The 12,500-nt window shown below is 56.4% G+C and overlaps 6 non-coding genes across 6 annotated transcripts; all 6 read left to right on the forward strand.

The window, feature by feature from the left end:
- Positions 1-562: 562 nt before the first annotated feature.
- Positions 563-669, forward strand: LOC138568382 (U6 spliceosomal RNA). Its single transcript, XR_011302719.1, has one exon. It is a non-coding gene; the product is annotated as a U6 spliceosomal RNA (small nuclear RNA).
- Positions 670-2,759: 2,090 nt separating this feature from the next.
- Positions 2,760-2,866, forward strand: LOC138568383 (U6 spliceosomal RNA). Its single transcript, XR_011302720.1, has one exon. It is a non-coding gene; the product is annotated as a U6 spliceosomal RNA (small nuclear RNA).
- A 2,064-nt stretch (positions 2,867-4,930) lies between these two features.
- On the forward strand, positions 4,931-5,037 carry LOC138568384 (U6 spliceosomal RNA). Its single transcript, XR_011302721.1, has one exon. It is a non-coding gene; the product is annotated as a U6 spliceosomal RNA (small nuclear RNA).
- A 2,068-nt stretch (positions 5,038-7,105) lies between these two features.
- LOC138568385 (U6 spliceosomal RNA) lies at positions 7,106-7,212 on the forward strand. Its single transcript, XR_011302722.1, has one exon. It is a non-coding gene; the product is annotated as a U6 spliceosomal RNA (small nuclear RNA).
- Positions 7,213-9,302: 2,090 nt separating this feature from the next.
- Positions 9,303-9,409, forward strand: LOC138568387 (U6 spliceosomal RNA). The gene has a single exon (XR_011302723.1). It is a non-coding gene; the product is annotated as a U6 spliceosomal RNA (small nuclear RNA).
- A 2,097-nt stretch (positions 9,410-11,506) lies between these two features.
- Positions 11,507-11,613, forward strand: LOC138568388 (U6 spliceosomal RNA). The gene has a single exon (XR_011302724.1). It is a non-coding gene; the product is annotated as a U6 spliceosomal RNA (small nuclear RNA).
- Positions 11,614-12,500: the final 887 nt, after the last annotated feature.

Genomic DNA, 12,500 nt, shown 5'->3' on the forward strand with positions numbered 1-12,500 from the left:
TGTTGTAAGGGAGAACCTGGACCTGCCAAAGGGAACCAGACCCACGGTGACTTAAAAGCCAAGGGCACTGAAGCCAGCCCCGCCAAAGGAACATTTTAAGTCAGCCTCTGAATGCAAGCAGGGGGCCATCCTGCGCCCCCTGGGGGCGGGGGGGGGGGACTGACATGCCGGCCAGCTGCCTCCTCTTGCCTTCTCTTGGAACAGCCCATGGGCCCCCAAACAAAGCCCCCTGACAGGCAGGCCCTCTGTGTTTCCTCTGGCTTGTGGGACTACTGTAATGCACCCAGGCATTGTGCTGGGATCAATCACTTTGCATACAGACTGCACCATGAGCCTTTGCAACTACATTGCTCCGGCAAGCATTCCAAAAATAACAAAAACTCACCTCTCGGACCAGCGCAGCAGTGAATAAGCGCGGACCATTGCTCTCTGGCTCCGTTTCATATCATTCCCCCAAAAGCAAGCGCTTTCTGTCTCAAGAAATGCCCATTGTATGCCACCCTATGTCCAGAGATCATAGATCTGGGGGGGTTTATGTATGGGCTGGGTCAACCTTCAGTCTGTGCTCGCTTCGGCAGCACATATACTAAAATTGGAACGATACAGAGAAGATTAGCATGGCCCCTGCGCAAGGATGACACGCAAATTCGTGAAGCGTTCCATATTTTGGACACATAGCAGGACAGACATGTTCTTTAGCTGCAACATTTATTGACGGGATAAACAGGCCCTCTGTCCATTAGGGCAGGTGTGCTTTTCGGCGTGGAGCTCGTCAGAGTGCGTTTTATTTGGAGATAGCGCTGCGAGTGCTCCAAGCTTATGCCCAGTGGGTGATGATTGCTACATGCCAGGGCAGTTCTAAGCTCTCCTAGGTGCTATTTGCCAACAGCGCATATCACTGTCAGCCTATCTGCTTCACGGGCCAAAGTGCAAAGGGGCTCAGGGCCTGAGTCAGCAGCCAGTGTTTCCTTCCGGTGCCCGGATCCTTCCTTGGGGGGCTGCAAGCTAGAGGTTCTCTCTGGCCCAGGCAGCCTGCACGGGTAACTGAAATCCTGCAGCACCCCCCCCCCGTGCCCCAGCGTGTCTCTATCAGGGCCTGGTCTCTGCTGCTGCTGATGCTGACAGGCCCCCAAGCGCCCCAGACACACCTTCCCAGGGTTGCAGCAGTTTCTGCTTCCTGCTTCCAGCTCAGTGCTGGTGCTACTGTGGAGTAAACAGGGTTAGTAGAGAGAGAGGGGGAGAGAGAGAGAGAGAGAGAGGGGGAGAGAGAGAGAGTGAGAGAGGGAGGGAGGGATGGAGGGAGGGAGGGAGGGAGGGCGGTGCATATTCAAATCATCAGTCAGCCAGAGCCTGCTGGGAGCCCATTTCTGCAGGCCCACTGACTGCTGGCTGCTGCCCCCGATGGTTGGAGAAGGGCCAGGCTGGGCTAGGCCACACAGCAAGGGCCAAGCCCTCCTCCGGTGCTCCTTCTGATGATGTCTCCCTGAGTGTCTGAGGTCGAGAAAAAGCCCGCCCGCAGAACTGGCCAGAGAGGTCTCTGGCCGATCGTGGCCGATCAGGGGCGTGAAGGGCGGCAGGCAGGCCACCGGCGCAGCAGGCAGCGCAGGGGACGTGCACCTCAAGGCCTTGGCCACCATCTCTCCCTTGGCTTTCAGTGTACCTCAGAATGCCTTTGCTGTTCCGGATCAGGGGAGAGAAGCAACCTTTTCTTAGCAGGTGGGGTCTGTGCTACAGACACGTGGCATTTTCCCAACTGGTTCACAAGCCAACCCCCACCCTTTACAGCGCAGACACAGAAAGCATTTGCTGCTGGTTGGGATTTTCGGGATGGGCCCCTGCTGCTGATGTATTAGGATGGACTTTGGCCAGTCTTTCTTTCTTATACCGACGGCCCGCCATAAAATTAAAGCACCTTTGCAGGCACAGATGCTCTTAGGGATTTAAATGTAACAGCAGGACCCAAAAAGCAAGGAATGAACCCGAGCCAGATAGGAGTCGACCCTACAATCTTCTGATCCGTACGTAGTCAGACGCCTCATACTGGCCCTCTTGTGTCCCACCTCCTCCTCCTCCGCGCAGGCCTTCCAGGGGCCTTTCTGAGGTAGGTGCGCCTGCAAGCCCTGCTGGACCTGATTTTCTAGCCCACGCGCATCACACCCTGACGCTGTTGATAATGCAGCTAACCCCCGGCCCATAGCTGTTGTAAGGGAGAACCTGGACCTGCCAAAGGGAACCAGACCCACGGTGACTTAAAAGCCAAGGGCACTGAAGCCAGCCCCGCCAAAGGAACATTTTAAGTCAGCCTCTGAATGCAAGCAGGGGGCCATCCTGCGCCCCCTGGGGGCGGGGGGGGGGACTGACATGCCGGCCAGCTGCCTCCTCTTGCCTTCTCTTGGAACAGCCCATGGGCCCCCAAACAAAGCCCCCTGACAGGCAGGCCCTCTGTGTTTCCTCTGGCTTGTGGGACTACTGTAATGCACCCAGGCATTGTGCTGGGATCAATCACTTTGCATACAGACTGCACCATGAGCCTTTGCAACTACATTGCTCCGGCAAGCATTCCAAAAATAACAAAAACTCACCTCTCGGACCAGCGCAGCAGTGAATAAGCGCGGACCATTGCTCTCTGGCTCCGTTTCATATCATTCCCCCAAAAGCAAGCGCTTTCTGTCTCAAGAAATGCCCATTGTATGCCACCCTATGTCCAGAGATCATAGATCTGGGGGGGTTTATGTATGGGCTGGGTCAACCTTCAGTCTGTGCTCGCTTCGGCAGCACATATACTAAAATTGGAACGATACAGAGAAGATTAGCATGGCCCCTGCGCAAGGATGACACGCAAATTCGTGAAGCGTTCCATATTTTGGACACATAGCAGGACAGACATGTTCTTTAGCTGCAACATTTATTGACGGGATAAACAGGCCCTCTGTCCATTAGGGCAGGTGTGCTTTTCGGCGTGGAGCTCGTCAGAGTGCGTTTTATTTGGAGATAGCGCTGCGAGTGCTCCAAGCTTATGCCCAGTGGGTGATGATTGCTACATGCCAGGGCAGTTCTAAGCTCTCCTAGGTGCTATTTGCCAACAGCGCATATCACTGTCAGCCTATCTGCTTCACGGGCCAAAGTGCAAAGGGGCTCAGGGCCTGAGTCAGCAGCCAGTGTTTCCTTCCGGTGCCCGGATCCTTCCTTGGGGGGCTGCAAGCTAGAGGTTCTCTCTGGCCCAGGCAGCCTGCACGGGTAACTGAAATCCTGCAGCACCCCCCCCCCCGTGCCCCAGCGTGTCTCTATCAGGGCCTGGTCTCTGCTGCTGCTGATGCTGACAGGCCCCCAAGCGCCCCAGACACACCTTCCCAGGGTTGCAGCAGTTTCTGCTTCCTGCTTCCAGCTCAGTGCTGGTGCTACTGTGGAGTAAACAGGGTTAGTAGAGAGAGAGGGGGAGAGAGAGAGAGAGAGAGAGAGAGAGAGGGAGGGAGGGAGGGAGGGAGGGAGGGAGGGCGGTGCATATTCAAATCATCAGTCAGCCAGAGCCTGCTGGGAGCCCATTTCTGCAGGCCCACTGACTGCTGGCTGCTGCCCCCGATGGTTGGAGAAGGGCCAGGCTGGGCTAGGCCACACAGCAAGGGCCAAGCCCTCCTCCGGTGCTCCTTCTGATGATGTCTCCCTGAGTGTCTGAGGTCGAGAAAAAGCCCGCCCGCAGAACTGGCCAGAGAGGTCTCTGGCCGATCAGGGGCGTGAAGGGCGCCAGGCAGGCCACCGGCGCAGCAGGCAGCGCAGGGGACGTGCACCTCGAGGCCTTGGCCACCATCTCTCCCTTGGCTTTCAGTGTACCTCAGAATGCCTTTGCTGTTCCGGATCAGGGGAGAGAAGCAACCTTTTCTTAGCAGGTGGGGTCTGTGCTACAGACACGTGGCATTTTCCCAACTGGTTCACAAGCCAACCCCCACCCTTTACAGCGCAGACACAGAAAGCATTTGCTGCTGGTTGGGATTTTCGGGATGGGCCCCTGCTGCTGATGTATTAGGATGGACTTTGGCCAGTCTTTCTTTCTTATACCGACGGCCCGCCCATAAAATTAAAGCACCTTTGCAGGCACAGATGCTCTTAGGGATTTAAATGTAACAGCAGGACCCAAAAAGCAAGGAATGAACCCGAGCCAGATAGGAGTCGACCCTACAATCTTCTGATCCGTACGTAGTCAGACGCCTCATACTGGCCCTCTTGTGTCTCACCTCCTCCTCCTCCTCCGCGCAGTCCTTCCAGGGGCCTTTCTGAGGTAGGTGCGCCTGCAAGCGCTGCTGGACCTGATTTTCTAGCCCACGCGTCTCACACCCTGACGCTGTTGATAATGCAGCTAACCCCCGGCCCATAGCTGTTGTAAGGGAGAACCTGGACCTGCCAAAGGGAACCAGACCCACGGTGACTTAAAAGCCAAGGGCACTGAAGCCAGCCCCGCCAAAGGAACATTTTAAGTCAGCCTCTGAATGCAAGCAGGGGGCCATCCTGCGCCCCCTGGGGGCGGGGGGGGGACTGACATGCCGGCCAGCTGCCTCCTCTTGCCTTCTCTTGGAACAGCCCATGGGCCCCCAAACAAAGCCCCCTGACAGGCAGGCCCTCTGTGTTTCCTCTGGCTTGTGGGACTACTGTAATGCACCCAGGCATTGTGCTGGGATCAATCACTTTGCATACAGACTGCACCATGAGCCTTTGCAACTACATTGCTCCGGCAAGCATTCCAAAAATAACAAAAACTCACCTCTCGGACCAGCGCAGCAGTGAATAAGCGCGGACCATTGCTCTCTGCCTCCGTTTCATATCATTCCCCCAAAAGCAAGCGCTTTCTGTCTCAAGAAATGCCCATTGTATGCCACCCTATGTCCAGAGATCATAGATCTGGGGGGGTTTATGTATGGGCTGGGTCAACCTTCAGTCTGTGCTCGCTTCGGCAGCACATATACTAAAATTGGAACGATACAGAGAAGATTAGCATGGCCCCTGCGCAAGGATGACACGCAAATTCGTGAAGCGTTCCATATTTTGGACACATAGCAGGACAGACATGTTCTTTAGCTGCAACATTTATTGACGGGATAAACAGGCCCTCTGTCCATTAGGGCAGGTGTGCTTTTCGGCGTGGAGCTCGTCAGAGTGCGTTTTATTTGGAGATAGCGCTGCGAGTGCTCCAAGCTTATGCCCAGTGGGTGATGATTGCTACATGCCAGGGCAGTTCTAAGCTCTCCTAGGTGCTATTTGCCAACAGCGCATATCACTGTCAGCCTATCTGCTTCACGGGCCAAAGTGCAAAGGGGCTCAGGGCCTGAGTCAGCAGCCAGTGTTTCCTTCCGGTGCCCGGATCCTTCCTTGGGGGGCTGCAAGCTAGAGGTTCTCTCTGGCCCAGGCAGCCTGCACGGGTAACTGAAATCCTGCAGCACCCCCCCCCCCCCCCCGTGCCCCAGCGTGTCTCTATCAGGGCCTGGTCTCTGCTGCTGCTGATGCTGACAGGCCCCCAAGCGCCCCAGACACACCTTCCCAGGGTTGCAGCAGTTTCTGCTTCCTGCTTCCAGCTCAGTGCTGGTGCTACTGTGGAGTAAACAGGGTTAGTAGAGAGAGAGGGGGAGAGAGAGAGAGAGAGAGAGAGAGAGGGAGGGAGGGAGGGAGGGAGGGAGGGAGGGCGGTGCATATTCAAATCATCAGTCAGCCAGAGCCTGCTGGGAGCCCATTTCTGCAGGCCCACTGACTGCTGGCTGCTGCCCCCGATGGTTGGAGAAGGGCCAGGCTGGGCTAGGCCACACAGCAAGGGCCAAGCCCTCCTCCGGTGCTCCTTCTGATGATGTCTCCCTGAGTGTCTGAGGTCGAGAAAAAGCCCGCCCGCAGAACTGGCCAGAGAGGTCTCTGGCCGATCAGGGGCGTGAAGGGCGCCAGGCAGGCCACCGGCGCAGCAGGCAGCGCAGGGGACGTGCACCTCAAGGCCTTGGCCACCATCTCTCCCTTGGCTTTCAGTGTACCTCAGAATGCCTTTGCTGTTCCGGATCAGGGGAGAGAAGCAACCTTTTCTTAGCAGGTGGGGTCTGTGCTACAGACACGTGGCATTTTCCCAACTGGTTCACAAGCCAACCCCCACCCTTTACAGCGCAGACACAGAAAGCATTTGCTGCTGGTTGGGATTTTCGGGATGGGCCCCTGCTGCTGATGTATTAGGATGGACTTTGGCCAGTCTTTCTTTCTTATACCGACGGCCCGCCCATAAAATTAAAGCACCTTTGCAGGCACAGATGCTCTTAGGGATTTAAATGTAACAGCAGGACCCAAAAAGCAAGGAATGAACCCGAGCCAGATAGGAGTCGACCCTACAATCTTCTGATCCGTACGTAGTCAGACGCCTCATACTGGCCCTCTTGTGTCTCACCTCCCCCTCCTCCTCCGCGCAGTCCTTCCAGGGGCCTTTCTGAGGTAGGTGCGCCTGCAAGCGCTGCTGGACCTGATTTTCTAGCCCACGCGTCTCACACCCTGACGCTGTTGATAATGCAGCTAACCCCCGGCCCATAGCTGTTGTAAGGGAGAACCTGGACCTGCCAAAGGGAACCAGACCCACGGTGACTTAAAAGCCAAGGGCACTGAAGCCAGCCCCGCCAAAGGAACATTTTAAGTCAGCCTCTGAATGCAAGCAGGGGGCCATCCTGCGCCCCCTGGGGGCGGGGGGGGGGACTGACATGCCGGCCAGCTGCCTCCTCTTGCCTTCTCTTGGAACAGCCCATGGGCCCCCAAACAAAGCCCCCTGACAGGCAGGCCCTCTGTGTTTCCTCTGGCTTGTGGGACTACTGTAATGCACCCAGGCATTGTGCTGGGATCAATCACTTTGCATACAGACTGCACCATGAGCCTTTGCAACTACATTGCTCCGGCAAGCATTCCAAAAATAACAAAAACTCACCTCTCGGACCAGCGCAGCAGTGAATAAGCGCGGACCATTGCTCTCTGGCTCCGTTTCATATCATTCCCCCAAAAGCAAGCACTTTCTGTCTCAAGAAATGCCCATTGTATGCCACCCTATGTCCAGAGATCATAGATCTGGGGGGGTTTATGTATGGGCTGGGTCAACCTTCAGTCTGTGCTCGCTTCGGCAGCACATATACTAAAATTGGAACGATACAGAGAAGATTAGCATGGCCCCTGCGCAAGGATGACACGCAAATTCGTGAAGCGTTCCATATTTTGGACACATAGCAGGACAGACATTGTTCTTTAGCTGCAACATTTATTGACGGGATAAACAGGCCCTCTGTCCATTAGGGCAGGTGTGCTTTTCGGCGTGGAGCTCGTCAGAGTGCGTTTTATTTGGAGATAGCGCTGCGAGTGCTCCAAGCTTATGCCCAGTGGGTGATGATTGCTACATGCCAGGGCAGTTCTAAGCTCTCCTAGGTGCTATTTGCCAACAGCGCATATCACTGTCAGCCTATCTGCTTCACGGGCCAAAGTGCAAAGGGGCTCAGGGCCTGAGTCAGCAGCCAGTGTTTCCTTCCGGTGCCCGGATCCTTCCTTGGGGGGCTGCAAGCTAGAGGTTCTCTCTGGCCCAGGCAGCCTGCACGGGTAACTGAAATCCTGCAGCACCCCCCCCCGTGCCCCAGCGTGTCTCTATCAGGGCCTGGTCTCTGCTGCTGCTGATGCTGACAGGCCCCCAAGCGCCCCAGACACACCTTCCCAGGGTTGCAGCAGTTTCTGCTTCCTGCTTCCAGCTCAGTGCTGGTGCTACTGTGGAGTAAACAGGGTTAGTAGAGAGAGAGGGGGAGAGAGAGAGAGAGAGAGAGGGGGAGAGAGAGAGAGTGAGAGAGGGAGGGAGGGATGGAGGGAGGGAGGGAGGGAGGGCGGTGCATATTCAAATCATCAGTCAGCCAGAGCCTGCTGGGAGCCCATTTCTGCAGGCCCACTGACTGCTGGCTGCTGCCCCCGATGGTTGGAGAAGGGCCAGGCTGGGCTAGGCCACACAGCAAGGGCCAAGCCCTCCTCCGGTGCTCCTTCTGATGATGTCTCCCTGAGTGTCTGAGGTCGAGAAAAAGCCCGCCCGCAGAACTGGCCAGAGAGGTCTCTGGCCGATCGTGGCCGATCAGGGGCGTGAAGGGCGGCAGGCAGGCCACCGGCGCAGCAGGCAGCGCAGGGGACGTGCACCTCAAGGCCTTGGCCACCATCTCTCCCTTGGCTTTCAGTGTACCTCAGAATGCCTTTGCTGTTCCGGATCAGGGGAGAGAAGCAACCTTTTCTTAGCAGGTGGGGTCTGTGCTACAGACACGTGGCATTTTCCCAACTGGTTCACAAGCCAACCCCCACCCTTTACAGCGCAGACACAGAAAGCATTTGCTGCTGGTTGGGATTTTCGGGATGGGCCCCTGCTGCTGATGTATTAGGATGGACTTTGGCCAGTCTTTCTTTCTTATACCGACGGCCCGCCATAAAATTAAAGCACCTTTGCAGGCACAGATGCTCTTAGGGATTTAAATGTAACAGCAGGACCCAAAAAGCAAGGAATGAACCCGAGCCAGATAGGAGTCGACCCTACAATCTTCTGATCCGTACGTAGTCAGACGCCTCATACTGGCCCTCTTGTGTCCCACCTCCTCCTCCTCCGCGCAGGCCTTCCAGGGGCCTTTCTGAGGTAGGTGCGCCTGCAAGCCCTGCTGGACCTGATTTTCTAGCCCACGCGCATCACACCCTGACGCTGTTGATAATGCAGCTAACCCCCGGCCCATAGCTGTTGTGAGGGAGAACCTGGACCTGCCAAAGGGAACCAGACCCACGGTGACTTAAAAGCCAAGGGCACTGAAGCCAGCCCCGCCAAAGGAACATTTTAAGTCAGCCTCTGAATGCAAGCAGGGGGCCATCCTGCGCCCCCTGGGGGCGGGGGGGGGGACTGACATGCCGGCCAGCTGCCTCCTCTTGCCTTCTCTTGGAACAGCCCATGGGCCCCCAAACAAAGCCCCCTGACAGGCAGGCCCTCTGTGTTTCCTCTGGCTTGTGGGACTACTGTAATGCACCCAGGCATTGTGCTGGGATCAATCACTTTGCATACAGACTGCACCATGAGCCTTTGCAACTACATTGCTCCGGCAAGCATTCCAAAAATAACAAAAACTCACCTCTCGGACCAGCGCAGCAGTGAATAAGCGCGGACCATTGCTCTCTGGCTCCGTTTCATATCATTCCCCCAAAAGCAAGCGCTTTCTGTCTCAAGAAATGCCCATTGTATGCCACCCTATGTCCAGAGATCATAGATCTGGGGGGGTTTATGTATGGGCTGGGTCAACCTTCAGTCTGTGCTCGCTTCGGCAGCACATATACTAAAATTGGAACGATACAGAGAAGATTAGCATGGCCCCTGCGCAAGGATGACACGCAAATTCGTGAAGCGTTCCATATTTTGGACACATAGCAGGACAGACATGTTCTTTAGCTGCAACATTTATTGACGGGATAAACAGGCCCTCTGTCCATTAGGGCAGGTGTGCTTTTCGGCGTGGAGCTCGTCAGAGTGCGTTTTATTTGGAGATAGCGCTGCGAGTGCTCCAAGCTTATGCCCAGTGGGTGATGATTGCTACATGCCAGGGCAGTTCTAAGCTCTCCTAGGTGCTATTTGCCAACAGCGCATATCACTGTCAGCCTATCTGCTTCACGGGCCAAAGTGCAAAGGGGCTCAGGGCCTGAGTCAGCAGCCAGTGTTTCCTTCCGGTGCCCGGATCCTTCCTTGGGGGGCTGCAAGCTAGAGGTTCTCTCTGGCCCAGGCAGCCTGCACGGGTAACTGAAATCCTGCAGCACCCCCCCCCCCCCCCCCGTGCCCCAGCGTGTCTCTATCAGGGCCTGGTCTCTGCTGCTGCTGATGCTGACAGGCCCCCAAGCGCCCCAGACACACCTTCCCAGGGTTGCAGCAGTTTCTGCTTCCTGCTTCCAGCTCAGTGCTGGTGCTACTGTGGAGTAAACAGGGTTAGTAGAGAGAGAGGGGGAGAGAGAGAGAGAGAGAGAGGGGGAGAGAGAGAGAGTGAGAGAGGGAGGGAGGGATGGAGGGAGGGAGGGAGGGAGGGCGGTGCATATTCAAATCATCAGTCAGCCAGAGCCTGCTGGGAGCCCATTTCTGCAGGCCCACTGACTGCTGGCTGCTGCCCCCGATGGTTGGAGAAGGGCCAGGCTGGGCTAGGCCACACAGCAAGGGCCAAGCCCCCCTCCGGTGCTCCTTCTGATGATGTCTCCCTGAGTGTCTGAGGTCGAGAAAAAGCCCACCCGCAGAACTGGCAGAGAGGTCTCTGGCCGATCGTGGCCGATCAGGGGCGTGAAGGGCGGCAGGCAGGCCACCGGCGCAGCAGGCAGCGCAGGGGACGTGCACCTCAAGGCCTTGGCCACCATCTCTCCCTTGGCTTTCAGTGTACCTCAGAATGCCTTTGCTGTTCCGGATCAGGGGAGAGAAGCAACCTTTTCTTAGCAGGTGGGGTCTGTGCTACAGACACGTGGCATTTTCCCAACTGGTTCACAAGCCAACCCCCACCCTTTACAGCGCAGACACAGAAAGCATTTGCTGCTGGTTGGGATTTTCGGGATGGGCCCCTGCTGCTGATGTATTAGGATGGACTTTGGCCAGTCTTTCTTTCTTATACCGACGGCCCGCCCATAAAATTAAAGCACCTTTGCAGGCACAGATGCTCTTAGGGATTTAAATGTAACAGCAGGACCCAAAAAGCAAGGAATGAACCCGAGCCAGATAGGAGTCGACCCTACAATCTTCTGATCCGTACGTAGTCAGACGCCTCATACTGGCCCTCTTGTGTCCCACCTCCTCCTCCTCCGCGCAGGCCTTCCAGGGGCCTTTCTGAGGTAGGTGCGCCTGCAAGCCCTGCTGGACCTGATTTTCTAGCCCACGCGCATCACACCCTGACGCTGTTGATAATGCAGCTAACCCCCGGCCCATAGCTGTTGTAAGGGAGAACCTGGACCTGCCAAAGGGAACCAGACCCACGGTGACTTAAAAGCCAAGGGCACTGAAGCCAGCCCCGCCAAAGGAACATTTTAAGTCAGCCTCTGAATGCAAGCAGGGGGCCATCCTGCGCCCCCTGGGGGCGGGGGGGGGGACTGACATGCCGGCCAGCTGCCTCCTCTTGCCTTCTCTTGGAACAGCCCATGGGCCCCCAAACAAAGCCCCCTGACAGGCAGGCCCTCTGTGTTTCCTCTGGCTTGTGGGACTACTGTAATGCACCCAGGCATTGTGCTGGGATCAATCACTTTGCATACAGACTGCACCATGAGCCTTTGCAACTACATTGCTCCGGCAAGCATTCCAAAAATAACAAAAACTCACCTCTCGGACCAGCGCAGCAGTGAATAAGCGCGGACCATTGCTCTCTGGCTCCGTTTCATATCATTCCCCCAAAAGCAAGCGCTTTCTGTCTCAAGAAATGCCCATTGTATGCCACCCTATGTCCAGAGATCATAGATCTGGGGGGGTTTATGTATGGGCTGGGTCAACCTTCAGTCTGTGCTCGCTTCGGCAGCACATATACTAAAATTGGAACGATACAGAGAAGATTAGCATGGCCCCTGCGCAAGGATGACACGCAAATTCGTGAAGCGTTCCATATTTTGGACACATAGCAGGACAGACATGTTCTTTAGCTGCAACATTTATTGACGGGATAAACAGGCCCTCTGTCCATTAGGGCAGGTGTGCTTTTCGGCGTGGAGCTCGTCAGAGTGCGTTTTATTTGGAGATAGCGCTGCGAGTGCTCCAAGCTTATGCCCAGTGGGTGATGATTGCTACATGCCAGGGCAGTTCTAAGCTCTCCTAGGTGCTATTTGCCAACAGCGCATATCACTGTCAGCCTATCTGCTTCACGGGCCAAAGTGCAAAGGGGCTCAGGGCCTGAGTCAGCAGCCAGTGTTTCCTTCCGGTGCCCGGATCCTTCCTTGGGGGGCTGCAAGCTAGAGGTTCTCTCTGGCCCAGGCAGCCTGCACGGGTAACTGAAATCCTGCAGCACCCCCCCCCCCCCCCCCGTGCCCCAGCGTGTCTCTATCAGGGCCTGGTCTCTGCTGCTGCTGATGCTGACAGGCCCCCAAGCGCCCCAGACACACCTTCCCAGGGTTGCAGCAGTTTCTGCTTCCTGCTTCCAGCTCAGTGCTGGTGCTACTGTGGAGTAAACAGGGTTAGTAGAGAGAGAGGGGGAGAGAGAGAGAGAGAGAGAGAGAGGGAGGGAGGGAGGGAGGGAGGGCGGTGCATATTCAAATCATCAGTCAGCCAGAGCCTGCTGGGAGCCCATTTCTGCAGGCCCACTGACTGCTGGCTGCTGCCCCCGATGGTTGGAGAAGGGCCAGGCTGGGCTAGGCCACACAGCAAGGGCCAAGCCCTCCTCCGGTGCTCCTTCTGATGATGTCTCCCTGAGTGTCTGAGGTCGAGAAAAAGCCCGCCCGCAGAACTGGCCAGAGAGGTCTCTGGCCGATCAGGGGCGTGAAGGGCGGCAGGCAGGCCACCGGCG

This window comes from Ambystoma mexicanum, chromosome 2p (assembly GCF_040938575.1).
Source record: "Ambystoma mexicanum isolate Mex_15411 chromosome 2p, UKY_AmexF1_1, whole genome shotgun sequence".
Classification (NCBI taxonomy): domain Eukaryota; kingdom Metazoa; phylum Chordata; class Amphibia; order Caudata; family Ambystomatidae; genus Ambystoma; species Ambystoma mexicanum.